This window comes from Urtica dioica, chromosome 5 (assembly GCF_054948205.1).
Source record: "Urtica dioica subsp. dioica isolate 48M chromosome 5, U.dioica_male_clone48M_v1_H2, whole genome shotgun sequence".
Taxonomy (NCBI): domain Eukaryota; kingdom Viridiplantae; phylum Streptophyta; class Magnoliopsida; order Rosales; family Urticaceae; genus Urtica; species Urtica dioica.
Window position 1 is genome coordinate 12,591,249 of NC_142760.1, and position 26,749 is coordinate 12,617,997.

At 46.6% G+C, this 26,749-nt stretch overlaps 58 non-coding genes and 1 pseudogene across 58 annotated transcripts; all 59 read left to right on the plus strand.

The window, feature by feature from the left end:
* The first annotated feature begins 285 nt into the window (after positions 1–285).
* On the plus strand, positions 286–404 carry LOC149397205 (5S ribosomal RNA). Its single transcript, XR_016298162.1, has one exon. It is a non-coding gene; the product is annotated as a 5S ribosomal RNA (ribosomal RNA).
* Positions 405–738: 334 nt separating this feature from the next.
* On the plus strand, positions 739–857 carry LOC149397206 (5S ribosomal RNA). Its single transcript, XR_016297848.1, has one exon. It is a non-coding gene; the product is annotated as a 5S ribosomal RNA (ribosomal RNA).
* Positions 858–1,191: 334 nt separating this feature from the next.
* LOC149397207 (5S ribosomal RNA) lies at positions 1,192–1,310 on the plus strand. The gene has a single exon (XR_016298158.1). It is a non-coding gene; the product is annotated as a 5S ribosomal RNA (ribosomal RNA).
* Positions 1,311–1,644: 334 nt separating this feature from the next.
* On the plus strand, positions 1,645–1,763 carry LOC149397208 (5S ribosomal RNA). Its single transcript, XR_016298488.1, has one exon. It is a non-coding gene; the product is annotated as a 5S ribosomal RNA (ribosomal RNA).
* A 302-nt stretch (positions 1,764–2,065) lies between these two features.
* LOC149397209 (5S ribosomal RNA) lies at positions 2,066–2,184 on the plus strand. The gene has a single exon (XR_016297396.1). It is a non-coding gene; the product is annotated as a 5S ribosomal RNA (ribosomal RNA).
* A 334-nt stretch (positions 2,185–2,518) lies between these two features.
* LOC149397210 (5S ribosomal RNA) lies at positions 2,519–2,637 on the plus strand. Its single transcript, XR_016297776.1, has one exon. It is a non-coding gene; the product is annotated as a 5S ribosomal RNA (ribosomal RNA).
* Positions 2,638–2,971: 334 nt separating this feature from the next.
* On the plus strand, positions 2,972–3,090 carry LOC149397211 (5S ribosomal RNA). The gene has a single exon (XR_016297397.1). It is a non-coding gene; the product is annotated as a 5S ribosomal RNA (ribosomal RNA).
* A 334-nt stretch (positions 3,091–3,424) lies between these two features.
* On the plus strand, positions 3,425–3,543 carry LOC149397212 (5S ribosomal RNA). Its single transcript, XR_016298352.1, has one exon. It is a non-coding gene; the product is annotated as a 5S ribosomal RNA (ribosomal RNA).
* Positions 3,544–3,877: 334 nt separating this feature from the next.
* Positions 3,878–3,996, plus strand: LOC149397213 (5S ribosomal RNA). Its single transcript, XR_016297398.1, has one exon. It is a non-coding gene; the product is annotated as a 5S ribosomal RNA (ribosomal RNA).
* Positions 3,997–4,330: 334 nt separating this feature from the next.
* LOC149397214 (5S ribosomal RNA) lies at positions 4,331–4,449 on the plus strand. The gene has a single exon (XR_016297924.1). It is a non-coding gene; the product is annotated as a 5S ribosomal RNA (ribosomal RNA).
* Positions 4,450–4,782: 333 nt separating this feature from the next.
* On the plus strand, positions 4,783–4,901 carry LOC149397215 (5S ribosomal RNA). The gene has a single exon (XR_016298163.1). It is a non-coding gene; the product is annotated as a 5S ribosomal RNA (ribosomal RNA).
* A 334-nt stretch (positions 4,902–5,235) lies between these two features.
* Positions 5,236–5,354, plus strand: LOC149397216 (5S ribosomal RNA). The gene has a single exon (XR_016297460.1). It is a non-coding gene; the product is annotated as a 5S ribosomal RNA (ribosomal RNA).
* A 334-nt stretch (positions 5,355–5,688) lies between these two features.
* LOC149397217 (5S ribosomal RNA) lies at positions 5,689–5,807 on the plus strand. The gene has a single exon (XR_016299031.1). It is a non-coding gene; the product is annotated as a 5S ribosomal RNA (ribosomal RNA).
* A 334-nt stretch (positions 5,808–6,141) lies between these two features.
* Positions 6,142–6,260, plus strand: LOC149397218 (5S ribosomal RNA). The gene has a single exon (XR_016298159.1). It is a non-coding gene; the product is annotated as a 5S ribosomal RNA (ribosomal RNA).
* A 334-nt stretch (positions 6,261–6,594) lies between these two features.
* Positions 6,595–6,713, plus strand: LOC149397219 (5S ribosomal RNA). Its single transcript, XR_016297957.1, has one exon. It is a non-coding gene; the product is annotated as a 5S ribosomal RNA (ribosomal RNA).
* Positions 6,714–7,046: 333 nt separating this feature from the next.
* LOC149397220 (5S ribosomal RNA) lies at positions 7,047–7,165 on the plus strand. The gene has a single exon (XR_016297896.1). It is a non-coding gene; the product is annotated as a 5S ribosomal RNA (ribosomal RNA).
* A 334-nt stretch (positions 7,166–7,499) lies between these two features.
* Positions 7,500–7,618, plus strand: LOC149397221 (5S ribosomal RNA). The gene has a single exon (XR_016297471.1). It is a non-coding gene; the product is annotated as a 5S ribosomal RNA (ribosomal RNA).
* A 334-nt stretch (positions 7,619–7,952) lies between these two features.
* LOC149397222 (5S ribosomal RNA) lies at positions 7,953–8,071 on the plus strand. The gene has a single exon (XR_016297942.1). It is a non-coding gene; the product is annotated as a 5S ribosomal RNA (ribosomal RNA).
* A 334-nt stretch (positions 8,072–8,405) lies between these two features.
* On the plus strand, positions 8,406–8,524 carry LOC149397223 (5S ribosomal RNA). The gene has a single exon (XR_016297925.1). It is a non-coding gene; the product is annotated as a 5S ribosomal RNA (ribosomal RNA).
* A 333-nt stretch (positions 8,525–8,857) lies between these two features.
* LOC149397224 (5S ribosomal RNA) lies at positions 8,858–8,976 on the plus strand. The gene has a single exon (XR_016298164.1). It is a non-coding gene; the product is annotated as a 5S ribosomal RNA (ribosomal RNA).
* A 334-nt stretch (positions 8,977–9,310) lies between these two features.
* LOC149397225 (5S ribosomal RNA) lies at positions 9,311–9,429 on the plus strand. The gene has a single exon (XR_016298353.1). It is a non-coding gene; the product is annotated as a 5S ribosomal RNA (ribosomal RNA).
* Positions 9,430–9,763: 334 nt separating this feature from the next.
* Positions 9,764–9,882, plus strand: LOC149397226 (5S ribosomal RNA). The gene has a single exon (XR_016298638.1). It is a non-coding gene; the product is annotated as a 5S ribosomal RNA (ribosomal RNA).
* A 334-nt stretch (positions 9,883–10,216) lies between these two features.
* LOC149397227 (5S ribosomal RNA) lies at positions 10,217–10,335 on the plus strand. The gene has a single exon (XR_016297399.1). It is a non-coding gene; the product is annotated as a 5S ribosomal RNA (ribosomal RNA).
* Positions 10,336–10,669: 334 nt separating this feature from the next.
* On the plus strand, positions 10,670–10,788 carry LOC149397228 (5S ribosomal RNA). Its single transcript, XR_016297926.1, has one exon. It is a non-coding gene; the product is annotated as a 5S ribosomal RNA (ribosomal RNA).
* A 333-nt stretch (positions 10,789–11,121) lies between these two features.
* Positions 11,122–11,240, plus strand: LOC149397229 (5S ribosomal RNA). Its single transcript, XR_016297400.1, has one exon. It is a non-coding gene; the product is annotated as a 5S ribosomal RNA (ribosomal RNA).
* Positions 11,241–11,574: 334 nt separating this feature from the next.
* LOC149397230 (5S ribosomal RNA) lies at positions 11,575–11,693 on the plus strand. The gene has a single exon (XR_016298354.1). It is a non-coding gene; the product is annotated as a 5S ribosomal RNA (ribosomal RNA).
* A 334-nt stretch (positions 11,694–12,027) lies between these two features.
* On the plus strand, positions 12,028–12,146 carry LOC149397231 (5S ribosomal RNA). Its single transcript, XR_016298639.1, has one exon. It is a non-coding gene; the product is annotated as a 5S ribosomal RNA (ribosomal RNA).
* Positions 12,147–12,480: 334 nt separating this feature from the next.
* On the plus strand, positions 12,481–12,599 carry LOC149397232 (5S ribosomal RNA). Its single transcript, XR_016297401.1, has one exon. It is a non-coding gene; the product is annotated as a 5S ribosomal RNA (ribosomal RNA).
* A 334-nt stretch (positions 12,600–12,933) lies between these two features.
* On the plus strand, positions 12,934–13,052 carry LOC149397233 (5S ribosomal RNA). Its single transcript, XR_016297927.1, has one exon. It is a non-coding gene; the product is annotated as a 5S ribosomal RNA (ribosomal RNA).
* A 333-nt stretch (positions 13,053–13,385) lies between these two features.
* LOC149397234 (5S ribosomal RNA) lies at positions 13,386–13,504 on the plus strand. The gene has a single exon (XR_016297402.1). It is a non-coding gene; the product is annotated as a 5S ribosomal RNA (ribosomal RNA).
* A 334-nt stretch (positions 13,505–13,838) lies between these two features.
* Positions 13,839–13,957, plus strand: LOC149397235 (5S ribosomal RNA). The gene has a single exon (XR_016298682.1). It is a non-coding gene; the product is annotated as a 5S ribosomal RNA (ribosomal RNA).
* Positions 13,958–14,291: 334 nt separating this feature from the next.
* LOC149397236 (5S ribosomal RNA) lies at positions 14,292–14,410 on the plus strand. Its single transcript, XR_016297472.1, has one exon. It is a non-coding gene; the product is annotated as a 5S ribosomal RNA (ribosomal RNA).
* Positions 14,411–14,744: 334 nt separating this feature from the next.
* On the plus strand, positions 14,745–14,863 carry LOC149397237 (5S ribosomal RNA). Its single transcript, XR_016297403.1, has one exon. It is a non-coding gene; the product is annotated as a 5S ribosomal RNA (ribosomal RNA).
* Positions 14,864–15,197: 334 nt separating this feature from the next.
* LOC149397238 (5S ribosomal RNA) lies at positions 15,198–15,316 on the plus strand. The gene has a single exon (XR_016298165.1). It is a non-coding gene; the product is annotated as a 5S ribosomal RNA (ribosomal RNA).
* A 334-nt stretch (positions 15,317–15,650) lies between these two features.
* Positions 15,651–15,769, plus strand: LOC149397239 (5S ribosomal RNA). The gene has a single exon (XR_016298254.1). It is a non-coding gene; the product is annotated as a 5S ribosomal RNA (ribosomal RNA).
* A 334-nt stretch (positions 15,770–16,103) lies between these two features.
* LOC149397240 (5S ribosomal RNA) lies at positions 16,104–16,222 on the plus strand. Its single transcript, XR_016297405.1, has one exon. It is a non-coding gene; the product is annotated as a 5S ribosomal RNA (ribosomal RNA).
* A 334-nt stretch (positions 16,223–16,556) lies between these two features.
* LOC149397241 (5S ribosomal RNA) lies at positions 16,557–16,675 on the plus strand. Its single transcript, XR_016298185.1, has one exon. It is a non-coding gene; the product is annotated as a 5S ribosomal RNA (ribosomal RNA).
* Positions 16,676–17,009: 334 nt separating this feature from the next.
* On the plus strand, positions 17,010–17,128 carry LOC149397242 (5S ribosomal RNA). The gene has a single exon (XR_016298167.1). It is a non-coding gene; the product is annotated as a 5S ribosomal RNA (ribosomal RNA).
* A 334-nt stretch (positions 17,129–17,462) lies between these two features.
* LOC149397243 (5S ribosomal RNA) lies at positions 17,463–17,581 on the plus strand. The gene has a single exon (XR_016298168.1). It is a non-coding gene; the product is annotated as a 5S ribosomal RNA (ribosomal RNA).
* Positions 17,582–17,915: 334 nt separating this feature from the next.
* On the plus strand, positions 17,916–18,034 carry LOC149397244 (5S ribosomal RNA). Its single transcript, XR_016298256.1, has one exon. It is a non-coding gene; the product is annotated as a 5S ribosomal RNA (ribosomal RNA).
* Positions 18,035–18,368: 334 nt separating this feature from the next.
* LOC149397245 (5S ribosomal RNA) lies at positions 18,369–18,487 on the plus strand. The gene has a single exon (XR_016297473.1). It is a non-coding gene; the product is annotated as a 5S ribosomal RNA (ribosomal RNA).
* A 334-nt stretch (positions 18,488–18,821) lies between these two features.
* LOC149397246 (5S ribosomal RNA) lies at positions 18,822–18,940 on the plus strand. The gene has a single exon (XR_016297406.1). It is a non-coding gene; the product is annotated as a 5S ribosomal RNA (ribosomal RNA).
* Positions 18,941–19,274: 334 nt separating this feature from the next.
* Positions 19,275–19,393, plus strand: LOC149397247 (5S ribosomal RNA). The gene has a single exon (XR_016299033.1). It is a non-coding gene; the product is annotated as a 5S ribosomal RNA (ribosomal RNA).
* Positions 19,394–19,727: 334 nt separating this feature from the next.
* Positions 19,728–19,846, plus strand: LOC149397248 (5S ribosomal RNA). Its single transcript, XR_016299263.1, has one exon. It is a non-coding gene; the product is annotated as a 5S ribosomal RNA (ribosomal RNA).
* A 334-nt stretch (positions 19,847–20,180) lies between these two features.
* On the plus strand, positions 20,181–20,299 carry LOC149397249 (5S ribosomal RNA). Its single transcript, XR_016298169.1, has one exon. It is a non-coding gene; the product is annotated as a 5S ribosomal RNA (ribosomal RNA).
* Positions 20,300–20,633: 334 nt separating this feature from the next.
* On the plus strand, positions 20,634–20,752 carry LOC149397250 (5S ribosomal RNA). Its single transcript, XR_016298257.1, has one exon. It is a non-coding gene; the product is annotated as a 5S ribosomal RNA (ribosomal RNA).
* A 334-nt stretch (positions 20,753–21,086) lies between these two features.
* LOC149397251 (5S ribosomal RNA) lies at positions 21,087–21,205 on the plus strand. The gene has a single exon (XR_016297474.1). It is a non-coding gene; the product is annotated as a 5S ribosomal RNA (ribosomal RNA).
* Positions 21,206–21,538: 333 nt separating this feature from the next.
* LOC149397252 (5S ribosomal RNA) lies at positions 21,539–21,657 on the plus strand. The gene has a single exon (XR_016297407.1). It is a non-coding gene; the product is annotated as a 5S ribosomal RNA (ribosomal RNA).
* A 334-nt stretch (positions 21,658–21,991) lies between these two features.
* Positions 21,992–22,110, plus strand: LOC149397253 (5S ribosomal RNA). The gene has a single exon (XR_016299034.1). It is a non-coding gene; the product is annotated as a 5S ribosomal RNA (ribosomal RNA).
* A 334-nt stretch (positions 22,111–22,444) lies between these two features.
* LOC149397254 (5S ribosomal RNA) lies at positions 22,445–22,563 on the plus strand. The gene has a single exon (XR_016297475.1). It is a non-coding gene; the product is annotated as a 5S ribosomal RNA (ribosomal RNA).
* A 334-nt stretch (positions 22,564–22,897) lies between these two features.
* On the plus strand, positions 22,898–23,016 carry LOC149397255 (5S ribosomal RNA). The gene has a single exon (XR_016297477.1). It is a non-coding gene; the product is annotated as a 5S ribosomal RNA (ribosomal RNA).
* A 334-nt stretch (positions 23,017–23,350) lies between these two features.
* On the plus strand, positions 23,351–23,469 carry LOC149397256 (5S ribosomal RNA). The gene has a single exon (XR_016298365.1). It is a non-coding gene; the product is annotated as a 5S ribosomal RNA (ribosomal RNA).
* Positions 23,470–23,803: 334 nt separating this feature from the next.
* On the plus strand, positions 23,804–23,922 carry LOC149397257 (5S ribosomal RNA; annotated as a pseudogene).
* Positions 23,923–24,256: 334 nt separating this feature from the next.
* On the plus strand, positions 24,257–24,375 carry LOC149397258 (5S ribosomal RNA). Its single transcript, XR_016297408.1, has one exon. It is a non-coding gene; the product is annotated as a 5S ribosomal RNA (ribosomal RNA).
* Positions 24,376–24,709: 334 nt separating this feature from the next.
* Positions 24,710–24,828, plus strand: LOC149397259 (5S ribosomal RNA). Its single transcript, XR_016298988.1, has one exon. It is a non-coding gene; the product is annotated as a 5S ribosomal RNA (ribosomal RNA).
* Positions 24,829–25,162: 334 nt separating this feature from the next.
* Positions 25,163–25,281, plus strand: LOC149397260 (5S ribosomal RNA). Its single transcript, XR_016297478.1, has one exon. It is a non-coding gene; the product is annotated as a 5S ribosomal RNA (ribosomal RNA).
* A 334-nt stretch (positions 25,282–25,615) lies between these two features.
* LOC149397261 (5S ribosomal RNA) lies at positions 25,616–25,734 on the plus strand. Its single transcript, XR_016298359.1, has one exon. It is a non-coding gene; the product is annotated as a 5S ribosomal RNA (ribosomal RNA).
* A 334-nt stretch (positions 25,735–26,068) lies between these two features.
* Positions 26,069–26,187, plus strand: LOC149397262 (5S ribosomal RNA). The gene has a single exon (XR_016297479.1). It is a non-coding gene; the product is annotated as a 5S ribosomal RNA (ribosomal RNA).
* Positions 26,188–26,521: 334 nt separating this feature from the next.
* LOC149397263 (5S ribosomal RNA) lies at positions 26,522–26,640 on the plus strand. The gene has a single exon (XR_016298258.1). It is a non-coding gene; the product is annotated as a 5S ribosomal RNA (ribosomal RNA).
* The last annotated feature ends 109 nt before the right edge of the window (positions 26,641–26,749 follow it).

Sequence of the window (26,749 nt, forward strand, 5' to 3'; positions counted from 1 at the left end):
CCAAAAATCGCTCCGAGTCTTGTTCAAATGCCCGTTTACGCTTACAATTCACCGGTGAAAGTCGAAATTCCGGACCGAGGGCGAAATTTACGATTTTACCCTTCCCCCGTTCACCTTGTCGGAATTTCGCCGGTCACTCTTCCGAAACCGTCCCAACGCGAAGATCGCGAAAAGTTATTAGGAATTCATATATTTTATGTGATTTTTGGTGCACCGAAGACGAAGTTATGGCTTTTGGGAGTCGCGGCGTTGATTCTTATATAGATAATGCGCGCTAATGCTTGCGGATGCGATCATACCAGCACTAATGCACCGGATCCCATCAGAACTCCGAAGTTAAGCGTGCTTGGGCGAGAGTAGTACTAGGATGGGTGACCTCATGGGAAGTCCTCGTGTTGCATCACTCTTTTTTTGCGAATTCTTTTTTTCGGAGGCAGAAACGATGGAATTTCACCAAAAATCGCTCCGAGTCTTGTTCAAATGCCCGTTTACGCTTACAATTCACCGGTGAAAGTCGAAATTCCGGACCGAGGGCGAAATTTACGATTTTACCCTTCCCCCGTTCACCTTGTCGGAATTTCGCCGGTCACTCTTCCGAAACCGTCCCAACGCGAAGATCGCGAAAAGTTATTAGGAATTCATATATTTTATGTGATTTTTGGTGCACCGAAGACGAAGTTATGGCTTTTGGGAGTCGCGGCGTTGATTCTTATATATATAATGCGCGCTAATGCTTGCGGATGCGATCATACCAGCACTAATGCACCGGATCCCATCAGAACTCCGAAGTTAAGCGTGCTTGGGCGAGAGTAGTACTAGGATGGGTGACCTCCTGGGAAGTCTTCGTGTTGCATCCCTCTTTTTTTGCGAATTCTTTTTTTCGGAGGCCGAAACGATGGAATTTCACCAAAAATCGCTCCGAGTCTTGTTCAAATGCCCGTTTACGCTTACAATTCACCGGTGAAAGTCGAAATTCCGGACCGAGGGCGAAATTTACGATTTTACCCTTCCCCCGTTCACCTTGTCGGAATTTCGCCGATCACTCTTCCGAAACCGTCCCAACGCGAAGATCGCGAAAAGTTATTAGGAATTCATATATTTTATGTGATTTTTGGTGCACCGAAGACGAAGTTATGGCTTTTGGGAGTCGCGGCGTTGATTCTTATATAGATAATGCGCGCTAATGCTTGCGGATGCGATCATACCAGCACTAATGCATCGGATCCCATCAGAACTCCGAAGTTAAGCGTGCTTGGGCGAGAGTAGTACTAGGATGGGTGACCTCCTGGGAAGTCCTCGTGTTGCATCCCTCTTTTTTTGCGAATTCTTTTTTTCGGAGGCCGAAACGATGGAATTTCACCAAAAATCGCTCCGAATCTTGTTCAAATGCCCGTTTACGCTTACAATTCACCGGTGAAAGTCGAAATTCCGGACCGAGGGGGAAATTTACGATTTTACCCTTCCCCCGTTCACCTTGTCGGAATTTCGCCGATCACTCTTCCGAAACCGTCCCAACGCGAAGATCGCGAAAAGTTATTAGGAATTCATAGATTTTATGTGATTTTTGGTGCACCGAAGACGTAGTTATGGCTTTTGGGAGTCGCGGCGTTGATTCTTATATAGATAATGCGCGCTAATGCTTGCGGATGCGATCATACCAGCACTAATGCACCGGATCCCATCAGAACTCGGAAGTTAAGCGTGCTTGGGCGAGAGTAGTACTAGGATGGGTGACCTCATGGGAAGTCCTCGTGTTGCATCCCTCTTTTTTGCGAATTCTTTTTTTATCGCTCCGAGTCTTGTTCAAATGCCCGTTTACGCTTACAATTCACCGGTGAAAGTCGAAATTCCGGACCGAGGGCGAAATTTACGATTTTACCCTTCCCCCGTTCACCTTGTCGGAATTTCACCGGTCACTCTTCCGAAACCGTCCCAACGCGAAGATCGCGAAAAGTTATTAGGAATTCATATATTTTATGTGATTTTTGGTGCACCGAAGACGAAGTTATGGCTTTTGGGAGTCGCGGCGTTGATTCTTATATAGATAATGCGCGCTAATGCTTGCGGATGCGATCATACCAGCACTAATGCACCGGATCCCATCAGAACTCCGAAGTTAAGCGTGCTTGGGCGAGAGTAGTACTAGGATGGGTGACCTCCTGGGAAGTCCTCGTGTTGCATCCCTCTTTTTTTGCGAATTCTTTTTTTCGGAGGCCGAAACGATGGAATTTCACCAAAAATCGCTCCGAGTCTTGTTCAAATGCCCGTTTACGCTTACGATTCACCGGTGAAAGTCGAAATTCCGGACCGAGGGCGAAATTTACGATTTTACCCTTCCCCCGTTCACCTTGTCGGAATTTCGCCGGTCACTCTTCCGAAACCGTCCCAACGCGAAGATCGCGAAAAGTTATTAGGAATTCATATATTTTATGTGATTTTTGGTGCACCGAAGACGTAGTTATGGCTTTTGGGAGTCGCGGCGTTGATTCTTATATATATAATGCGCGCTAATGCTTGCGGATGCGATCATACCAGCACTAATGCACCGGATCCCATCAGAACTCCGAAGTTAAGCGTGCTTGGGCGAGAGTAGTACTAGGATGGGTCACCTCATGGGAAGTCCTCGTGTTGCATCCCTCTTTTTTTGCGAATTCTTTTTTTCGGAGGCCGAAACGATGGAATTTCACAAAAAATCGCTCCGAGTCTTGTTCAAATGCCCGTTTACGCTTACAATTCACCGGTGAAAGTCAAAATTCCGGACCGAGGGCGAAATTTACGATTTTACCCTTCCCCCGTTCACCTTGTCGGAATTTCGCCGGTCACTCTTCCGAAACCATCCCAACGCGAAGATCGCGAAAAGTTATTAGGAATTCATATATTTTATGTGATTTTTGGTGCACCGAAGACGAAGTTATGGCTTTTGGGAGTCGCGGCGTTGATTCTTATATAGATAATGCGCGCTAATGCTTGCGGATGCGATCATACCAGCACTAATGCACCGGATCCCATCAGAACTCCGAAGTTAAGCGTGCTTGGGCGAGAGTAGTACTAGGATGGGTGACCTCCTGGGAAGTCCTCGTGTTGCATCCCTCTTTTTTTGCGAATTCTTTTTTTCGGAGGCCGAAACGATGGAATTTCACCAAAAATCGCTCCGAGTCTTGTTCAAATGCCCGTTTACGCTTACAATTCACCGGTGAAAGTCGAAATTCCGGACCGAGGGCGAAATTTACGATTTTACCCTTCCCCCGTTCACCTTGTCGGAATTTCGCCGGTCACTCTTCCGAAACCGTCCCAACGCGAAGATCGCGAAAAGTTATTAGGAATTCATATATTTTATGTGATTTTTGGTGCACCGAAGACGAAGTTATGGCTTTTGGGAGTCGCGGCGTTGATTCTTATATAGATAATGCGCGCTAATGCTTGCGGATGCTATCATACCAGCACTAATGCACCGGATCCCATCAGAACTCCGAAGTTAAGCGTGCTTGGGCGAGAGTAGTACTAAGATGGGTGACCTCCTGGGAAGTCCTCGTGTTGCATCCCTCTTTTTTTGCGAATTCTTTTTTTCGGAGGCCGAAACGATGGAATTTCACCAAAAATCGCTCCGAGTCTTGTTCAAATGCCCGTTTACGCTTACAATTCACCGGTGAAAGTCGAAATTCCGGACCGAGGGCGAAATTTACGATTTTACCCTTCCCCCGTTCACCTTGTCGGAATTTCGCCGATCACTCTTCCGAAACCATCCCAACGCGAAGATCGCGAAAAGTTATTAGGAATTCATATATTTTATGTGATTTTTGGTGCACCGAAGACGAAGTTATGGCTTTTTGGAGTCGCGGCGTTGATTCTTATATAGATAATGCGCGCTAATGCTTGCGGATGCGATCATACCAGCACTAATGCACCGGATCCCATCAGAACTCCGAAGTTAAGCGTGCTTGGGCGAGAGTAGTACTAGGATGGGTGACCTCCTGGGAAGTCCTCGTGTTGCATCCCTCTTTTTTTGCGAATTCTTTTTTTCGGAGGCCGAAACGATGGAATTTCACCAAAAATCGTTCCGAGTCTTGTTCAAATGCCCGTTTACGCTTACAATTCACCAGTGAAAGTCTAAATTCCGGACCGAGGGGGAAATTTACGATTTTACCCTTCCCCCGTTCACCTTGTCGGAATTTCGCCGATCACTCTTCCGAAACCGTCCCAACGCGAAGATCGCGAAAAGTTATTAGGAATTCATATATTTTATGTGATTTTTGGTGCACCGAAGACGTAGTTATGGCTTTTGGGAGTCGCGGCGTTGATTCTTATATAGATAATGCGCGCTAATGCTTGCGGATGCGATCATACTAGCACTAATGCACCGGATCCCATCAGAACTCCGAAGTTAAGCGTGCTTGGGCGAGAGTAGTACTAGGATGGGTGACCTCATGGGAAGTCCTCGTGTTGCATCCCTCTTTTTTGCGAATTCTTTTTTTCGGAGGCCGAAACGATGGAATTTCACCAAAAATCGCTCCGAGTCTTGTTCAAATGCCCGTTTACGCTTACAATTCACCGGTGAAAGTCGAAATTCCGGACCGAGGGCGAAATTTACGATTTTACCCTTCCCCCGTTCACCTTGTCGGAATTTCGCCGGTCACTCTTCCAAAACCATCCCAACGCGAAGATCGCGAAAAGTTATTAGGAATTCATATATTTTATGTGATTTTTGGTGCACCGAAGACGAAGTTATGGCTTTTGGGAGTCGCGGCGTTGATTCTTATATAGATAATGCGCGCTAATGCTTGCGGATGCGATCATACCAGCACTAATGCACCGGATCCCATCAGAACTCCGAAGTTAAGCGTGCTTGGGCGAGAGTAGTACTAGGATGGGTGACCTCATGGGAAGTCCTCGTGTTGCATCACTCTTTTTTTGCGAATTCTTTTTTTCGGAGGCAGAAACTATGGAATTTCACCAAAAATCGCTCCGAGTCTTGTTCAAATGCCCGTTTACGCTTACAATTCACCGGTGAAAGTCGAAATTCCGGACCGAGAGCGAAATTTACGATTTTACCCTTCCCCCGTTCACCTTGTCGGAATTTCGCCGGTCACTCTTCCGAAACCGTCCCAACGCGAAGATCGCGAAAAGTTATTAGGAATTCATATATTTTATGTGATTTTTGGTGCACCGAAGACGAAGTTATGGCTTTTGGGAGTCGCGGCGTTGATTCTTATATATATAATGCGCGCTAATGCTTGCGGATGCGATCATACCAGCACTAATGCACCGGATCCCATCAGAACTCCGAAGTTAAGCGTGCTTGGGCGAGAGTAGTACTTGGATGGGTGACCTCCTGGGAAGTCCTCGTGTTGCATCCCTCTTTTTTTGCGAATTCTTTTTTTCGGAGGCCGAAACGATGGAATTTCACCAAAAATCGCTCCGAGTCTTGTTCAAATGCCCGTTTACGCTTACAATTCACCGGTGAAAGTCGAAATTCCGGACCGAGGGCGAAATTTACGATTTTACCCTTCCCCCGTTCACCTTGTCGGAATTTCGCCGATCACTCTTCCGAAACCGTCCCAACGCGAAGATCGCGAAAAGTTATTAGGAATTCATATATTTTATGTGATTTTTGGTGCACCGAAGACGTAGTTATGGCTTTTGGGAGTCGCGGCTTTGATTCTTATATAGATAATGCGCGCTAATGCTTGCAGATGAGATCATACCAGCACTAATGCACCGGATCCCATCAGAACTCCGAAGTTAAGCGTGCTTGGGCGAGAATAGTACTAGGATGGGTGACCTCATGGGAAGTCCTCGTGTTGCATCCCTCTTTTTTTGCGAATTCTTTTTTTCGGAGGCCGAAACGATGGAATTTCACAAAAAATCGCTCCGAGTCTTGTTCAAATGCCCGTTTACGCTTACAATTCACCGGTGAAAGTCGAAATTCCGGACCGAGGGCGAAATTTACGATTTTACCCTTCCCCCGTTCACCTTGTCGGAATTTCGCCGGTCACTCTTCCGAAACCATCCCAACGCGAAGATCGCGAAAAGTTATTAGGAATTCATATATTTTATGTGATTTTTGGTGCACCGAAGACGAAGTTATGGCTTTTGGGAGTCGCGGCGTTGATTCTTATATAGATAATGCGCGCTAATGCTTGCGGATGCGATCATACCAGCACTAATGCATCGGATCCCATCAGAACTCCGAAGTTAAGCGTGCTTGGGCGAGAGTAGTACTAGGATGGGTGACCTCCTGGGAAGTCCTCGTGTTGCATCCCTCTTTTTTTGCGAATTCTTTTTTTCGGAGGCCGAAACGATGGAATTTCACCAAAAATCGCTCCGAATCTTGTTCAAATGCCCGTTTACGCTTACAATTCACCGGTGAAAGTCGAAATTCCGGACCGAGGGGGAAATTTACGATTTTACCCTTCCCCCGTTCACCTTGTCGGAATTTCGCCGATCACTCTTCCGAAACCGTCCCAACGCGAAGATCGCGAAAAGTTATTAGGAATTCATATATTTTATGTGATTTTTGGTGCACCGAAGACGTAGTTATGGCTTTTGGGAGTCGCGGCGTTGATTCTTATATAGATAATGCGCGCTAATGCTTGCGGATGCGATCATACCAGCACTAATGCACTGGATCCCATCAGAACTCCGAAGTTAAGCGTGCTTGGGCGAGAGTAGTACTAGGATGGGTGACCTCATGGGAAGTCCTCGTGTTGCATCCCTCTTTTTTGCGAATTCTTTTTTTCGGAGGCCGAAACGATGGAATTTCACAAAAAATCGCTCCGAGTCTTGTTCAAATGCCCGTTTACGCTTACAATTCACCGGTGAAAGTCGAAATTCCGGACCGAGGGCGAAATTTACGATTTTACCCTTCCCCCGTTCACCTTGTCGGAATTTCACCGGTCACTCTTCCGAAACCGTCCCAACGCGAAGATCGCGAAAAGTTATTAGGAATTCATATATTTTATGTGATTTTTGGTGCACCGAAGACGAAGTTATGGCTTTTGGGAGTCGCGGCGTTGATTCTTATATAGATAATGCGCGCTAATGCTTGCGGATGCGATCATACTAGCACTAATGCACCGGATCCCATCAGAACTCCGAAGTTAAGCGTGCTTGGGCGAGAGTAGTACTAGGATGGGTGACCTCCTGGGAAGTCCTCGTGTTGCATCCCTCTTTTTTTGCGAATTCTTTTTTTCGGAGGCCGAAACGATGGAATTTCACCAAAAATCGCTCCGAGTCTTGTTCAAATGCCCGTTTACGCTTACGATTCACCGGTGAAAGTCGAAATTCCGGACCGAGGGCGAAATTTACGATTTTACCCTTCCCCCGTTCACCTTGTCGGAATTTCGCCGGTCACTCTTCCGAAACCGTCCCAACGCGAAGATCGCGAAAAGTTATTAGGAATTCATATATTTTATGTGATTTTTGGTGCACCGAAGACGTAGTTATGGCTTTTGGGAGTCGCGGCGTTGATTCTTATATATATAATGCGCGCTAATGCTTGCGGATGCGATCATACCAGCACTAATGCACCGGATCCCATCAGAACTCCGAAGTTAAGCGTGCTTGGGCGAGAGTAGTACTAGGATGGGTGACCTCATGGGAAGTCCTCGTGTTGCATCCCTCTTTTTTTGCGAATTCTTTTTTTCGGAGGCCGAAACGATGGAATTTCACAAAAAATCGCTCCGAGTCTTGTTCAAATGCCCGTTTACGCTTACAATTCACCGGTGAAAGTCGAAATTCCGGACCGAGGGCGAAATTTACGATTTTACCCTTCCCCCGTTCACCTTGTCGGAATTTCGCCGGTCACTCTTCCGAAACCATCCCAACGCGAAGATCGCGAAAAGTTATTAGGAATTCATATATTTTATGTGATTTTTGGTGCACCGAAGACGAAGTTATGGCTTTTGGGAGTCGCGGCGTTGATTCTTATATAGATAATGCGCGCTAATGCTTGCGGATGCGATCATACCAGCACTAATGCACCGGATCCCATCAGAACTCCGAAGTTAAGCGTGCTTGGGCGAGAGTAGTACTAGGATGGGTGACCTCCTGGGAAGTCCTCGTGTTGCATACCTCTTTTTTTGCGAATTCTTTTTTTCGGAGGCCGAAACGATGGAATTTCACCAAAAATCGCTCCGAGTCTTGTTCAAATGCCCGTTTACGCTTACAATTCACCAGTGAAAGTCGAAATTCCGGACCGAGGGGGAAATTTACGATTTTACCCTTCCCCCGTTCACCTTGTCGGAATTTCGCCGATCACTCTTCCGAAACCGTCCCAACGCGAAGATCGCGAAAAGTTATTAGGAATTCATATATTTTATGTGATTTTTGGTGCACCGAAGACGTAGTTATGGCTTTTGGGAGTCGCGGCGTTGATTCTTATATAGATAATGCGCGCTAATGCTTGCGGATGCGATCATACTAGCACTAATGCACCGGATCCCATCAGAACTCCGAAGTTAAGCGTGCTTGGGCGAGAGTAGTACTAGGATGGGTGACCTCATGGGAAGTCCTCGTGTTGCATCCCTCTTTTTTGCGAATTCTTTTTTTCGGAGGCCGAAACGATGGAATTTCACCAAAAATCGCTCCGAGTCTTGTTCAAATGCCCGTTTACGCTTACAATTCACCGGTGAAAGTCGAAATTCCGGACCGAGGGCGAAATTTACGATTTTACCCTTCCCCCGTTCACCTTGTCGGAATTTCGCCGGTCACTCTTCCGAAACCATCCCAACGCGAAGATCGCGAAAAGTTATTAGGAATTCATATATTTTATGTGATTTTTGGTGCACCGAAGACGAAGTTATGGCTTTTGGGAGTTGCGGCGTTGATTCTTATATAGATAATGCGCGCTAATGCTTGCGGATGCGATCATACCAGCACTAATGCACCGGATCCCATCAGAACTCCGAAGTTAAGCGTGCTTGGGCGAGAGTAGTACTAGGATGGGTGACCTCATGGGAAGTCCTCGTGTTGCATCACTCTTTTTTTGCGAATTCTTTTTTTCGGAGGCAGAAACGATGGAATTTCACCAAAAATCGCTCCGAGTCTTGTTCAAATGCCCGTTTACGCTTACAATTCACCGGTGAAAGTCGAAATTCCGGACCGAGGGCGAAATTTACGATTTTACCCTTCCCCCGTTCACCTTGTCGGAATTTCGCCGGTCACTCTTCCGAAACCGTCCCAACGCGAAGATCGCGAAAAGTTATTAGGAATTCATATATTTTATGTGATTTTTGGTGCAACGAAGACGAAGTTATGGCTTTTGGGAGTCGCGGCGTTGATTCTTATATAGATAATGCGCGCTAATGCTTGCGGATGCTATCATACCAGCACTAATGCACCGGATCCCATCAGAACTCCGAAGTTAAGCGTGCTTGGGCGAGAGTAGTACTAAGATGGGTGACCTCCTGGGAAGTCCTCGTGTTGCATCCCTCTTTTTTTGCGAATTCTTTTTTTCGGAGGCCGAAACGATGGAATTTCACCAAAAATCGCTCCGAGTCTTGTTCAAATGCCCGTTTACGCTTACAATTCACCGGTGAAAGTCGAAATTCCGGACCGAGGGCGAAATTTACGATTTTACCCTTCCCCCGTTCACCTTGTCGGAATTTCGCCGATCACTCTTCCGAAACCGTCCCAACGGGAAGATCGCGAAAAGTTATTAGGAATTCATATATTTTATGTGATTTTTGGTGCACCGAAGACGTAGTTATGGCTTTTGGGAGTCGCGGCTTTGATTCTTATATAGATAATGCGCGCTAATGCTTGCAGATGCGATCATACCAGCACTAATGCATCGGATCCCATCAGAACTCCGAAGTTAAGCGTGCTTGGGCGAGAGTAGTACTAGGATGGGTGACCTCATGGGAAGTCCTCGTGTTGCATCCCTCTTTTTTTGCGAATTCTTTTTTTCGGAGGCCGAAACGATGGAATTTCACAAAAAATCGCTCCGAGTCTTGTTCAAATGCCCGTTTACGCTTACAATTCACCGGTGAAAGTCGAAATTCCGGACCGAGGGCGAAATTTACGATTTTACCCTTCCCCCGTTCACCTTGTCGGAATTTCGCCGGTCACTCTTCCGAAACCGTCCCAACGCGAAGATCGCGAAAAGTTATTAGGAATTCATATATTTTATGTGATTTTTGGTGCACCGAAGACGAAGTTATGGCTTTTGGGAGTCGCGGCGTTGATTCTTATATAGATAATGCGCGCTAATGCTTGCGGATGCGATCATACCAGCACTAATGCACCGGATCCCATCAGAACTCCGAAGTTAAGCGTGCTTGGGCGAGAGTAGTACTAGGATGGGTGACCTCCTGGGAAGTCCTCGTGTTGCATCCCTCTTTTTTTGCGAATTCTTTTTTTCGGAGGCCGAAACGATGGAATTTCACCAAAAATCGCTCCGAATCTTGTTCAAATGCCCGTTTACGCTTACAATTCACCGGTGAAAGTCGAAATTCCGGACCGAGGGGGAAATTTACGATTTTACCCTTCCCCCGTTCACCTTGTCGGAATTTCGCCGATTACTCTTCCGAAACCGTCCCAACGCGAAGATCGCGAAAAGTTATTAGGAATTCATATATTTTATGTGATTTTTGGTGCACCGAAGACGTAGTTATGGCTTTTGGGAGTCGCGGCGTTGATTCTTATATAGATAATGCGCGCTAATGCTTGCGGATGCGATCATACTAGCACTAATGCACCGGATCCCATCAGAACTCCGAAGTTAAGCGTGCTTGGGCGAGAGTAGTACTAGGATGGGTGACCTCATGGGAAGTCCTCGTGTTGCATCCCTCTTTTTTGCGAATTCTTTTTTTCGGAGGCCGAAACGATGGAATTTCACAAAAAATCGCTCCGAGTCTTGTTCAAATGCCCGTTTACGCTTACAATTCACCGGTGAAAGTCGAAATTCCGGACCGAGGGCGAAATTTACGATTTTACCCTTCCCCCGTTCACCTTGTCGGAATTTCACCAGTCACTCTTCCGAAACCGTCCCAACGCGAAGATCGCGAGAAGTTATTAGGAATTCATATATTTTATGTGATTTTTGGTGCACCGAAGACGAAGTTATGGCTTTTGGGAGTCGCGGCGTTGATTCTTATATAGATAATGCGCGCTAATGCTTGCGGATGCGATCATACCAGCACTAATGCACCGGATCCCATCAGAACTCCGAAGTTAAGCGTGCTTGGGCGAGAGTAGTACTAGGATGGGTGACCTCCTGGGAAGTCCTCGTGTTGCATCCCTCTTTTTTTGCGAATTCTTTTTTTCGGAGGCCGAAACGATGGAATTTCACCAAAAATCGCTCCGAGTCTTGTTCAAATGCCCGTTTACGCTTACAATTCACCGGTGAAAGTCGAAATTCCGGACCGAGGGCGAAATTTACGATTTTACCCTTCCCCCGTTCACCTTGTCGGAATTTCGCCGGTCACTCTTCCGAAACCGTCCCAACGCGAAGATCGCGAAAAGTTATTAGGAATTCATATATTTTATGTGATTTTTGGTGCAACGAAGACGAAGTTATGGCTTTTGGGAGTCGCGGCGTTGATTCTTATATAGATAATGCGCGCTAATGCTTGCGGATGCTATCATACCAGCACTAATGCACCGGATCCCATCAGAACTCCGAAGTTAAGCGTGCTTGGGCGAGAGTAGTACTAAGATGGGTGACCTCCTGGGAAGTCCTCGTGTTGCATCCCTCTTTTTTTGCGAATTCTTTTTTTCGGAGGCCGAAACGATGGAATTTCACCAAAAATCGCTCCGAGTCTTGTTCAAATGCCCGTTTACGCTTACAATTCACCGGTGAAAGTCGAAATTCCGGACCGAGGGCGAAATTTACGATTTTACCCTTCCCCCGTTCACCTTGTCGGAATTTCGCCGATCACTCTTCCGAAACCGTCCCAACGGGAAGATCGCGAAAAGTTATTAGGAATTCATATATTTTATGTGATTTTTGGTGCACCGAAGACGTAGTTATGGCTTTTGGGAGTCGCGGCTTTGATTCTTATATAGATAATGCGCGCTAATGCTTGCAGATGCGATCATACCAGCACTAATGCATCGGATCCCATCAGAACTCCGAAGTTAAGCGTGCTTGGGCGAGAGTAGTACTAGGATGGGTGACCTCATGGGAAGTCCTCGTGTTGCATCCCTCTTTTTTTGCGAATTCTTTTTTTCGGAGGCCGAAACGATGGAATTTCACAAAAAATCGCTCCGAGTCTTGTTCAAATGCCCGTTTACGCTTACAATTCACCGGTGAAAGTCGAAATTCCGGACCGAGGGCGAAATTTACGATTTTACCCTTCCCCCGTTCACCTTGTCGGAATTTCGCCGGTCACTCTTCCGAAACCGTCCCAACGCGAAGATCGCGAAAAGTTATTAGGAATTCATATATTTTATGTGATTTTTGGTGCACCGAAGACGAAGTTATGGCTTTTGGGAGTCGCGGCGTTGATTCTTATATAGATAATGCGCGCTAATGCTTGCGGATGCGATCATACCAGCACTAATGCACCGGATCCCATCAGAACTCCGAAGTTAAGCGTGCTTGGGCGAGAGTAGTACTAGGATGGGTGACCTCCTGGGAAGTCCTCGTGTTGCATCCCTCTTTTTTTGCGAATTCTTTTTTTCGGAGGCCGAAACGATGGAATTTCACCAAAAATCGCTCCGAATCTTGTTCAAATGCCCGTTTACGCTTACAATTCACCGGTGAAAGTCGAAATTCCGGACCGAGGGGGAAATTTACGATTTTACCCTTCCCCCGTTCACCTTGTCGGAATTTCGCCGATTACTCTTCCGAAACCGTCCCAACGCGAAGATCGCGAAAAGTTATTAGGAATTCATATATTTTATGTGATTTTTGGTGCACCGAAGACGTAGTTATGGCTTTTGGGAGTCGCGGCGTTGATTCTTATATAGATAATGCGCGCTAATGCTTGCGGATGCGATCATACTAGCACTAATGCACCGGATCCCATCAGAACTCCGAAGTTAAGCGTGCTTGGGCGAGAGTAGTACTAGGATGGGTGACCTCATGGGAAGTCCTCGTGTTGCATCCCTCTTTTTTGCGAATTCTTTTTTTCGGAGGCCGAAACGATGGAATTTCACAAAAAATCGCTCCGAGTCTTGTTCAAATGCCCGTTTACGCTTACAATTCACCGGTGAAAGTCGAAATTCCGGACCGAGGGCGAAATTTACGATTTTACCCTTCCCCCGTTCACCTTGTCGGAATTTCACCAGTCACTCTTCCGAAACCGTCCCAACGCGAAGATCGCGAGAAGTTATTAGGAATTCATATATTTTATGTGATTTTTGGTGCACCGAAGACGAAGTTATGGCTTTTGGGAGTCGCGGCGTTGATTCTTATATAGATAATGCGCGCTAATGCTTGCGGATGCGATCATACCAGCACTAATGCACCGGATCCCATCAGAACTCCGAAGTTAAGCGTGCTTGGGCGAGAGTAGTACTAGGATGGGTGACCTCCTGGGAAGTCCTCGTGTTGCATCCCTCTTTTTTTGCGAATTCTTTTTTTCGGAGGCCGAAACGATGGAATTTCACCAAAAATCGCTCCGAGTCTTGTTCAAATGCCCGTTTACGCTTACAATTCACCGGTGAAAGTCGAAATTCCGGACCGAGGGCGAAATTTACGATTTTACCCTTCCCCCGTTCACCTTGTCGGAATTTCGCCGGTCACTCTTCCGAAACCGTCCCAACGCGAAGATCGCGAAAAGTTATTAGGAATTCATATATTTTATGTGATTTTTGGTGCACCGAAGACGAAGTTATGGCTTTTGGGAGTCGCGGCGTTGATTCTTATATAGATAATGCGCGCTAATGCTTGCGGATGTGATCATACAAGCACTAATGCACCGGATCCCATCAGAACTCCGAAGTTAAGCGTGCTTGGGCGAGAGTAGTACTAGGATGGGTGACCTCCTGGGAAGTCCTCGTGTTGCATCCCTCTTTTTTTGCAAATTCTTTTTTTCGGAGGCCGAAACGATGGAATTTCACCAAAAATCGCTCCGAGTCTTGTTCAAATGCCCGTTTACGCTTACAATTCACCGGTGAAAGTCGAAATTCCGGACCGAGGGCGAAATTTACGATTTTACCCTTCCCCCGTTCACCTTGTCGGAATTTCGCCGATCACTCTTCCGAAACCGTTCCAACGCGAAGATCGCGAAAAGTTATTAGGAATTCATATATTTTATGTGATTTTTGGTGCACCGAAGACGTAGTTATGGCTTTTGGGAGTCGCGGCGTTGATTCTTATATATATAATGCGCGCTAATGCTTGCGGATGCGATCATACCAGCACTAATGCACCGGATCCCATCAGAACTCCGAAGTTAAGCGTGCTTGGGCGAGAGTAGTACTAGGATGGGTGACCTCATGGGAAGTCCTCGTGTTGCATCCCTCTTTTTTTGCGAATTCTTTTTTTCGGAGGCCGAAACGATGGAATTTCACCAAAAATCGCTCCGAGTCTTGTTCAAATGCCCGTTTACGCTTACAATTCACCGGTGAAAGTCGAAATTCCGGACCGAGGGCGAAATTTAGGATTTTACCCTTCCCCCGTTCACCTTGTCGGAATTTCGCCGGTCACTCTTCCGAAACCGTCCCAACGCGAAGATCGCGAAAAGTTATTAGGAATTCATATATTTTATGTGATTTTTGGTGCACCGAAGACGAAGTTATGGCTTTTGGGAGTCGCGGCGTTGATTCTTATATAGATAATGCGCGCTAATGCTTGCGGATGCGATCATACCAGCACTAATGCACCGGATCCCATCAGAACTCCGAAGTTAAGCGTGCTTGGGCGAGAGTAGTACTAGGATGGGTGACCTCCTGGGAAGTCCTCGTGTTGCATCCCTCTTTTTTTGCGAATTCTTTTTTTCGGAGGCCGAAACGATGGAATTTCACCAAAAATCGCTCCGAGTCTTGTTCAAATGCCCGTTTACGCTTACAATTCACCGGTGAAAGTCGAAATTCCGGACCGAGGGCGAAATTTACGATTTTACCCTTCCCCCGTTCACCTTGTCGGAATTTCGCCGGTCACTCTTCCGAAACCATCCCAACGCGAAGATCGCGAAAAGTTATTAGGAATTCATATATTTTATGTGATTTTTGGTGCACCGAAGACGAAGTTATGGCTTTTGGGAGTCGCGGCGTTGATTCTTATATAAATAATGCGCGCTCTTGCTTGCGGATGCGATCATACCAGCACTAATGCACCGGATCCCATCAGAACTCCGAAGTTAAGCGTGCTTGGGCGAGAGTAGTACTAGGATGGGTGACCTCATGGGAAGTCCTCGTGTTGCATCACTCTTTTTTTGCGAATTCTTTTTTTCGGAGGCCGAAACGATGGAATTTCACCAAAAATCGCTCCGAGTCTTGTTCAAATGCCCGTTTACGCTTACAATTCACCGGTGAAAGTCGAAATTCCGGACCGAGGGCGAAATTTACGATTTTACCCTTCCCCCGTTCACCTTGTCGGAATTTCGCCGGTCACTCTTCCGAAACCGTCCCAACGCGAAGATCGCGAAAAGTTATTAGGAATTCATATATTTTATGTGATTTTTGGTGCACCGAAGACGAAGTTATGGCTTTTGGGAGTCGCGGCGTTGATTCTTATATAGATAATGCGCGCTAATGCTTGCGGATGCTATCATACCAGCACTAATGCACCGGATCCCATCAGAACTCCGAAGTTAAGCGTGCTTGGGCGAGAGTAGTACTAGGATGGGTGACCTCCTGGGAAGTCCTCGTGTTGCATCCCTCTTTTTTTGCGAATTCTTTTTTTCGGAGGCCGAAACGATGGAATTTCACCAAAAATCGCTCCGAGTCTTGTTCAAATGCCCGTTTACGCTTACAATTCACCGGTGAAAGTCGAAATTCCGGACCGAGGGCGAAATTTACGATTTTACCCTTCTCCCGTTCACCTTGTCGGAATTTCGCCGATCACTCTTCCGAAACCGTCCCAACGCGAAGATCGCGAAAAGTTATTAGGAATTCATATATTTTATGTGATTTTTGGTGCACCGAAGACGTAGTTATGGCTTTTGGGAGTCGCGGCTTTGATTCTTATATAGATAATGCGCGCTAATGCTTGCGGATGCGATCATACCAGCACTAATGCACCGGATCCCATCAGAACTCCGAAGTTAAGCGTGCTTGGGCGAGAGTAGTACTAGGATGGGTGACCTCCTGGGAAGTCCTCGTGTTGCATCCCTCTTTTTTTACAAATTCTTTTTTTCGGAGGCCGAAACGATGGAATTTCACCAAAAATCGCTCCGAGTCTTGTTCAAATGCCCGTTTACGATTACAATTCACCGGTGAAAGTCGAAATTCCGGACCGAGGGCGAAATTTACGATTTTACCCTTCCCCCGTTCACCTTGTCGGAATTTCGCCGATCACTCTTCCGAAACCGTCCCAACGCGAAGATCGCGAAAAGTTATTAGGAATTCATATATTTTATGTGATTTTTGGTGCACCGAAGACGTAGTTATGGCTTTTGGGAGTCGCGGCGTTGATTCTTATATAGATAATGCGCGCTAATGCTTGCGGATGCGATCATACTAGCACTAATGCACCGGATCCCATCAGAACTCCGAAGTTAAGCGTGCTTGGGCGAGAGAAGTACTAGGATGGGTGACCTCATGGGAAGTCCTCGTGTTGCATCCCTCTTTTTTTGCGAATTCTTTTTTTCGGAGGCCGAAACGATGGAATTTCACCAAAAATCGCTCCGAGTCTTGTTCAAATGCCCGTTTACGCTTACAATTCACCGGTGAAAGTCGAAATTCCGGACCGAGGGCGAAATTTACGATTTTACCCTTCCCCCGTTCACCTTGTCGGAATTTCGCCGGTCACTCTTCCGAAACCGTCCCAACGCGAAGATCGCGAAAAGTTATTAGGAATTCATATATTTTATGTGATTTTTGGTGCACCGAAGACGAAGTTATGGCTTTTGGGAGTCGCGGCGTTGATTCTTATATAGATAATGCGCGCTAATGCTTGCGGATGCGATCATACCAGCACTAATGCACCGGATCCCATCAGAACTCCGAAGTTAAGCGTGCTTGGGCGAGAGTAGTACTAGGATGGGTGACCTCATGGGAAGTCCTCGTGTTGCATCACTCTTTTTTTGCGAATTCTTTTTTTCGGAGGCCGAAACGATGGAATTTCACCAAAAATCGCTCCGACTCTTGTTCAAATGCCCGTTTACGCTTACAATTCACCGGTGAAAGTCGAAATTCCGGACCGAGGGCGAAATTTACGATTTTACCCTTCCCCCGTTCACCTTGTCGGAATTTCGCCGGTCACTCTTCCGAAACCGTCCCAACGCGAAGATCGCGAAAAGTTATTAGGAATTCATATATTTTATGTGATTTTTGGTGCACCGAAGACGAAGTTATGGCTTTTGGGAGTCGCGGCGTTGATTCTTATATAGATAATGCGCGCTAATGCTTGCGGATGCGATCATACCAGCACTAATGCACCGGATCCCATCAGAACTCCGAAGTTAAGCGTGCTTGGGCGAGAGTAGTACTAGGATGGGTGACCTCATGGGAAGTCCTCGTGTTGCATCACTCTTTTTTTGCGAATTCTTTTTTTCCGAGGCCGAAACGATGGAATTTCACCAAAAATCGCTCCGAGTCTTGTTCAAATGCCCGTTTACGCTTACAATTCACCGGTGAAAGTCGAAATTCCGGACCGAGGGCGAAATTTACGATTTTACCCTTCCCCCGTTCACCTTGTCGGAATTTCGCCGGTCACTCTTCCGAAACCGTCCCAACGCGAAGATCGCGAAAAGTTATTAGGAATTCATATATTTTATGTGATTTTTGGTGCACCGAAGACGAAGTTATGGCTTTTGGGAGTCGCGGCGTTGATTCTTATATAGATAATGCGCGCTAATGCTTGCGGATGCTATCATACCAGCACTAATGCACCGGATCCCATCAGAACTCCGAAGTTAAGCGTGCTTGGGCGAGAGTAGTACTAGGATGGGTGACCTCCTGGGAAGTCCTCGTGTTGCATCCCTCTTTTTTTACGAATTCTTTTTTTCGGAGGCCGAAACGATGGAATTTCACCAAAAATCGCTCCGAGTCTTGTTCAAATGCCCGTTTACGCTTACAATTCACCGGTGAAAGTCGAAATTCCGGACCGAGGGCGAAATTTACGATTTTGCCCTTCCCCCGTTCACCTTGTCGAAATTTCGCCGATCACTCTTCCGAAACCGTCCCAACGCGAAGATCGCGAAAAGTTATTAGGAATTCATATATTTTATGTGATTTTTGGTGCACCGAAGACGTAGTTATGGCTTTTGGGAGTCGCGGCTTTGATTCTAATATAGATAATGCGCGCTAATGCTTGCGGATGCGATCATACCAGCACTAATGCACCGGATCCCATCAGAACTCCGAAGTTAAGCGTGCTTGGGCGAGAGTAGTACTAGGATGGGTGACCTCATGGGAAGTCCTCGTGTTGCATCCCTCTTTTTTTGCGAATTCTTTTTTTCGGAGGCCGAAACGATGGAATTTCACAAAAAATCGCTACGAGTCTTGTTCAAATGCCCGTTTACGCTTACAATTCACCGGTGAAAGTCGAAATTCCGGACCGAGGGCGAAGATTACGATTTTACCCTTCCCCCGTTCACCTTGTCGGAATTTCGCCGGTCACTCTTCCGTAACCATCCCAACGCGAAGATCGCGAAAAGTTATTAGGAATTCATATATTTTATGTGATTTTTGGTGCACCGAAGACGAAGTTATGGCTTTTGGGAGTCGCGGCGTTGATTCTTATATAGATAATGCGCGCTAATGCTTGCGGATGCGATCATACCAGCACTAATGCACCGGATCCCATCAGAACTCCGAAGTTAAGCGTGCTTGGGCGAGAGTAGTACTAGGATGGGTGACCTCCTGGGAAGTCCTCGTGTTGCATCCCTCTTTTTTTGCGAATTCTTTTTTTCGGAGGCCGAAACGATGGAATTTCACCAAAAATCGCTCGGAGTCTTGTTCAAATGCCCGTTTACGCTTACAATTCACCGGTGAAAGTCGAAATTCCGGACCGAGGGGGAAATTTACGATTTTACCCTTCCCCCGTTCACCTTGTCGGAATTTCGCCGATCACTCTTCCGAAACCGTCCCAACGCGAAGATCGCGAAAAGTTATTAGGAATTCATATATTTTATGTGATTTTTGGTGCACCGAAGATGTAGTTATGGCTTTTGGGAGTCGCGGCGTTGATTCTTATATAGATAATGCGCGCTAATGCTTGCGGATGCGATCATACCAGCACTAATGCACCGGATCCCATCAGAAATCCGAAGTGAAGCGTGCTTGGGCTAGAGTAGTACTAGGATGGGTGACCTCCTGGGAAGTCCTCGTGTTGCATCCCTCTTTTTTTGCGAATTCTTTTTTTCGGAGGCCGAAACGATGGAATTTCACCAAAAATCGCTCCGAGTCTTGTTCAAATGCCCGTTTACGCTTACAATTCACCGGTGAAAGTCGAAATTCCGGACCGAGGGGGAAATTTACGATTTTACCCTTCCCCCGTTCACCTTGTCGGAATTTCGCCGATCACTCTTCCGAAACCGTCCCAACGCGAAGATCGCGAAAAGTTATTAGGAATTCATATATTTTATGTGATTTTTGGTGCACCGAAGACGTAGTTATGGCTTTTGGGAGTCGCGGCGTTGATTCTTATATAGATAATGCGCGCTAATGCTTGCGGATGCGATCATACCAGCACTAATGCACCGGATCCCATCAGAAATCCGAAGTGAAGCGTGCTTGGGCTAGAGTAGTACTAGGATGGGTGACCTCCTGGGAAGTCCTCGTGTTGCATCACTCTTTTTTTGCGAATTCTTTTTTTCGGAGGCCGAAACGATGGAATTTCACCAAAAATCGCTCCGAGTCTTGTTCAAATGCCCGTTTACGCTTACAATTCACCGGTGAAAGTCGAAATTCCGGACCGAGGGCGAAATTTACGATTTTACCCTTCCCCCGTTCACCTTGTCGGAATTTCGCCGGTCACTCTTCCGAAACCGTCCCAACGCGAAGATCGCGAAAAGTTATTAGGAATTCATATATTTTATGTGATTTTTGGTGCACCGAAGACGAAGTTATGGCTTTTGGGAGTCGCGGCGTTGATTCTTATATAGATAATGCGCGCTAATGCTTGCGGATGCGATCATACCAGCACTAATGCACCGGATCCCATCAGAACTCCGAAGTTAAGCGTGCTTGGGCGAGAGTAGTACTAGGATGGGTGACCTCATGGGAAGTCCTCGTGTTGCATCACTCTTTTTTTGCGAATTCTTTTTTTCGGAGGCCGAAACGATGGAATTTCACCAAAAATCGCTCCGAGTCTTGTTCAAATGCCCATTTACGCTTACAATTCACCGGTGAAAGTCGAAATTCCGGACCGAGGGCGAAATTTACGATTTTACCCTTCCCCCGTTCACCTTGTCGGAATTTCGCCGGTCACTCTTCCGAAACCGTCCCAACGCGAAGATCGCGAAAAGTTATTAGGAATTCATATATTTTATGTGATTTTTGGTGCACCGAAGACGAAGTTATGGCTTTTGGGAGTCGCGGCGTTGATTCTTATATAGATAATGCGCGCTAATGCTTGCGGATGCTATCATACCAGCACTAATGCACCGGATCCCATCAGAACTCCGAAGTTAAGCGTGCTTGGGCGAGAGTAGTACTAGGATGGGTGACCTCCTGGGAAGTCCTCGTGTTGCATCCCTCTTTTTTTGCGAATTCTTTTTTTCGGAGGCCGAAACGATGGAATTTCACCAAAAATCGCTCCGAGTCTTGTTCAAATGCCCGTTTACGCTTACAATTCACCGGTGAAAGTCGAAATTCCGGACCGAGGGCGAAATTTACGATTTTACCCTTCCCCCGTTCACCTTGTCGGAATTTCGCCGATCACTCTTCCGAAACCGTCCCAACGCGAAGATCGCGAAAAGTTATTAGGAATTCATATATTTTATGTGATTTTTGGTGCACCGAAGACGTAGTTATGGCTTTTGGGAGTCGCGGCTTTGATTCTTATTTAGATAATGCGCGCTAATGCTTGCGGATGCGATCATACCAGCACTAATGCACCGGATCCCATCAGAACTCCGAAGTTAAGCGTGCTTGGGCGAGAGTAGTACTAGGATGGGTGACCTCATGGGAAGTCCTCGTGTTGCATCCCTCTTTTTTTGCGAATTCTTTTTTTCGGAGGCCGAAACGATGGAATTTCACAAAAAATCGCTCCGAGTCTTGTTCAAATGCCCGTTTACGCTTACAATTCACCGGTGAAAGTCGAAATTCCGGACCGAGGGCGAAGTTTACGATTTTACCCTTCCCCCGTTCACCTTGTCGGAATTTCGCCGGTCACTCTTCCGAAACCATCCCAACGCGAAGATCGCGAAAAGTTATTAGGAATTCATATTTTTTTGTGATTTTTGGTGCACCGAAGACGAAGTTATGGCTTTTGGGAGTCGCGGCGTTGATTCTTATATAGATAATGCGCGCTAATGCTTGCGGATGCGATCATACCAGCACTAATGCACCGGATCCCATCAGAACTCCGAAGTTAAGCGTGCTTGGGCGAGAGTAGTACTAGGATGGGTGACCTCCTGGGAAGTCCTCGTGTTGCATCCCTCTTTTTTTGCGAATTCTTTTTTTCGGAGGCCGAAACGATGGAATTTCACCAAAAATCGCTCCGAGTCTTGTTCAAATGCCCGTTTACGCTTACAATTCACCGGTGAAAGTCGAAATTCCGGACCGAGGGCGAAATTTACGATTTTACCCTTCCCCCGTTCACCTTGTCGGAATTTCGCCGATCACTCTTCCGAAACCGTCCCAACGCGAAGATCGCGAAAAGTTATTAGGAATTCATATATTTTATGTGATTTATGGTGCACCGAAGACGTAGTTATGGCTTTTGGGAGTCGCGGCGTTGATTCTTATATAGATAATGCGCGCTAATGCTTGCGGATGCGATCATACCAGCACTAATGCACCGGATCCCATCAGAAATCCGAAGTGAAGCGTGCTTGGGCTAGAGTAGTACTAGGATGGGTGACCTCCTGGGAAGTCCTCGTGTTGCATCCCTCTTTTTTTGCGAATTCTTTTTTTCGGAGGCCGAAACGATGGAATTTCACCAAAAATCGCTCCGAGTCTTGTTCAAATGCCCGTTTACGCTTACAATTCACCGGTGAAAGTCGAAATTCCGGACCGAGGGCGAAATTTACGATTTTACCCTTCCCCCGTTCACCTTGTCGGAATTTCGCCGATCACTCTTCTGAAACCGTCCCAACGCGAAGATCGCGAAAAGTTATTAGGAATTCATATATTTTATGTGATTTTTGGTGCACCGAAGACGAAGTTATGGCTTTTGGGAGTCGCGGCGTTGATTCTTATATAGATAATGCGCGCTAATGCTTGCGGATGCGATCATACCAGCACTAATGCACCGGATCCCATCAGAACTCCGAAGTTAAGCGTGCTTGGGCGAGAGTAGTACTAGGATGGGTGACCTCATGGGAAGTCCTCGTGTTGCATCCCTCTTTTTTTGCGAATTCTTTTTTTCGGAGGCCGAAACGATGGAATTTCACCAAAAATCGCTCCGAGTCTTGTTCAAATGCCCGTTTACGCTTACAATTCACCGGTGAAAGTCGAAATTCCGGACCGAGGGCGAAATTTACGATTTTACCCTTCCCCCGTTCACCTTGTCGGAATTTCGCCGATCACTCTTCCGAAACCGTCCCAACGCGAAGATCGCGAAAAGTTATTAGGAATTCATATATTTTATGTGATTTTTGGTGCACCGAAGACGAAGTTATGGCTTTTGGGAGTCGCGGCGTTGATTCTTATATAGATAATGCGCGCTAATGCTTGCGGATGCGATCATACCAGCACTAATGCACCGGATCCCATCAGAACTCCGAAGTTAAGCGTGCTTGGGCGAGAGTAGTACTAGGATGGGTGACCTCATGGGAAGTCCTCGTGTTGCATCCCTCTTTTTTTGCGAATTCTTTTTTTCGAAGGCCGAAACGATGGAATTTCACAAAAAATCGCTCCGAGTCTTGTTCAAATGCCCGTTTACGCTTACAATTCACCGGTGAAAGTCAAAATTCCGGACCGAGGGCGAAGTTTACGATTTTACCCTTCCCCCGTTCACCTTGTCGGAATTTCGCCGGTCACTCTTCCGAAACCATCCCAACGCGAAGATCGCGAAAAGTTATTAGGAATTCATATATTTTATGTGATTTTTGGTGCACCGAAGACGAAGTTATGGCTTTTGGGAGTCGCGGCGTTGATTCTTATATAGATAATGCGCGCTAATGCTTGCGGATGCGATCATACCAGCACTAATGCACCGGATCCCATCAGAACTCCGAAGTTAAGCGTGCTTGGCCGAGAGTAGTACTAGGATGGGTGACCTCCTGGGAAGTCCTCGTGTTGCATCCCTCTTTTTTTGCGAATTCTTTTTTTCGGAGGCCGAAACGATGGAATTTCACCAAAAATCGCTCCGAGTCTTGTTCAAATGCCCGTTTACGCTTACAATTCACCGGTGAAAGTCGAAATTCCGTACCGAGGGCGAAATTTACGATTTTACCCTTCCCCCGTTCACCTTGTCGGAATTTCGCCGATCACTCTTCCGAAACCGTCCCAACGCGAAGATCGCGAAAAGTTATTAGGAATTCATATATTTTATGTGATTTTTGGTGCACCGAAGACGTAGTTATGGCTTTTGTGAGTCGCGGCGTTGATTCTTATATAGATAATGCGCGCTAATGCTTGCGGATGCGATCATACCAGCACTAATGCACCGGATCCCATCAGAAATCCGAAGTGAAGCGTGCTTGGGCTAGAGTAGTACAAGGATGGGTGACCTCATGGGAAGTCCTCGTGTTGCATCCCTCTTTTTTTGCGAATTCTTTTTTTCGAAGGCCGAAACGATGGAATTTCACAAAAAATCGCTCCGAGTCTTGTTCAAATTCCCGTTTACGCTTACAATTCACCGGTGAAAGTCGAAATTCCGGACCGAGGGGGAAATTTACGATTTTACCCTTCCCCCGTTCACCTTGTCGGAATTTCGCCGGTCACTCTTCCGAAACCGTCCCAACGCGAAGATCGCGAAAAGTTATTAGGAATTCATATATTTTATGTGATTTTTGGTGCACCGAAGACGAAGTTATGGCTTTTGGGATTCGCGGCGTTGATTCTTATATAGATAATGCGCGCTAATGCTTGCGGATGCGATCATACCAGCACTAATGCACCGGATCCCATCAGAACTCCGAAGTTAAGCGTGCTTGGGCGAGAGTAGTACTAGGATGGGTGACCTCCTGGGAAGTCCTCGTGTTGCATCCCTCTTTTTTTGCGAATTCTTTTTTTCGGAGGCCGAAACGATGGAATTTCACCAAAAATCGCTCCGAGTCTTGTTCAAATGCCCGTTTACGCTTACAATTCACCGGTGAAAGTCGAAATTCCGTACCGAGGGGGAAATTTACGATTTTACCCTTCCCCCGTTCACCTTGTCGGAATTTCGCCGATCACTCTTCCGAAACCGTCCCAACGCGAAGATCGCGAAAAGTTATTAGGAATTCATATATTTTATGTGATTTTTGGTGCACCGAAGACGAAGTTATGGCTTTTGGGAGTCGCGGCGTTGATTCTTATATAGATAATGCGCGCTAATGCTTGCGGATGCGATCATACCAGCACTAATGCACCGGATACCATCAGAACTCCGAAGTTAAGCGTGCTTGGGCGAGAGTAGTACTAGGATGGGTGACCTCCTGGGAAGTCCTCGTGTTGCATCACTCTTTTTTTACGAATTCTTTTTTTCGGAGGCCCAAACGATGGAATTTCACCAAAAATCGCTCCGAGTCTTGTTCAAATGCCCGTTTACGCTTACAATTCACCGGTGAAAGTCGAAATTCCGGACCGAGGGCGAAATTTACGATTTTACCCTTCCCCCGTTCACCTTGTCGGAATTTCGCCGGTCACTCTTCCGAAACCGTCCCAACGCGAAGATCGCGAAAAGTTATTAGGAATTCATATATTTTATGTGATTTTTGGTGCACCGAAGACGAAGTTATGGCTTTTGGGAGTCGCGGCGTTGATTCTTATATAGATAATGCGCGCTAATGCTTGCGGATGCGATCATACCAGCACTAATGCACCGGATCCCATCAGAACTCCGAAGTTAAGCGTGCTTGGGCGAGAGTAGTACTAGGATGGGTGACCTCATGGGAAGTCCTCGTGTTGCATCCCTCTTTTTTTGCGAATTCTTTTTTTCGGAGGCCGAAACGATGGAATTTCACAAAAAATCGCTCCGAGTCTTGTTCAAATGCCCGTTTACGCTTACAATTCACCGGTGAAAGTCGAAATTCCGGACCGAGGGCGAAATTTACGATTTTACCCTTCCCCCGTTCACCTTGTCGGAATTTCGCCGGTCACTCTTCCGAAACCGTCCCAACGCGAAGATTGCGAAAAGTTATTAGGAATTCATATATTTTATGTGATTTTTGGTGCACCGAAGACGAAGTTATGGCTTTTGGGAGTCGCGGCGTTGATTCTTATATAGATAATGCGCGCTAATGCTTGCGGATGCGATCATACCAGCACTAATGCACCGGATCCCATCAGAACTCCGAAGTTAAGCGTGCTTGGGCGAGAGTAGTACTAGGATAGGTGACCTCCTGGGAAGTCCTCGTGTTGCATCCCTCTTTTTTTGCGAATTCTTTTTTTCGGAGGCCGAAACGATGGAATTTCACCAAAAATCGCTCCGAGTCTTGTTCAAATGCCCGTTTACGCTTACAATTCACCGGTGAAAGTCGAAATTCCGGACCGAGGGCGAAATTTACGATTTTACCCTTCCCCCGTTCACCTTGTCGGAATTTCGCCGGTCACTCTTCCGAAACCGTCCCAACGCGAAGATCGCGAAAAGTTATTAGGAATTCATATATTTTATGTGATTTTTGGTGCACCGAAGACGAAGTTATGGCTTTTGGGAGTCGCGGCGTTGATTCTTATATAGATAATGCGCGCTAATGCTTGCGGATGCGATCATACCAGCACTAATGCACCGGATCCCATCAGAACTCCGAAGTTAAGCGTGCTTGGGCGAGAGTAGTACTAGGATGGGTGACCTCATGGGAAGTCCTCGTGTTGCATCCCTCTTTTTTTGCGAATTCTTTTTTTCGGAGGCCGAAACGATGGAATTTCACCAAAAATCGCTCCGAGTCTTGTTCAAATGCCCGTTTACGCTTACAATTCACCGGTGAAAGTCGAAATTCCGGACCGAGGGGGAAATTTACGATTTTACCCTTCCCCCGTTCACCTTGTCGGAATTTCGCCGATCACTCTTCCGAAACCGTCCCAACGCGAAGATCGCGAAAAGTTATTAGGAATTCATATATTTTATGTGATTTTTGGTGCACCGAAGACGAAGTTATGGCTTTTGGGAGTCGCGGCGTTGATTCTTATATAGATAATGCGCGCTAATGCTTGCGGATGCTATCATACCAGCACTAATGCACCGGATCCCATCAGAACTCCGAAGTTAAGCGTGCTTGGGCGAGAGTAGTACTAGGATGGGTGACCTCCTGGGAAGTCCTCGTGTTGCATCCCTCTTTTTTTGCGAATTCTTTTTTTCGGAGGCCGAAACGATGGAATTTCACCAAAAATCGCTCCGAGTCTTGTTCAAATGCCCGTTTACGCTTACAATTCACCGGTGAAA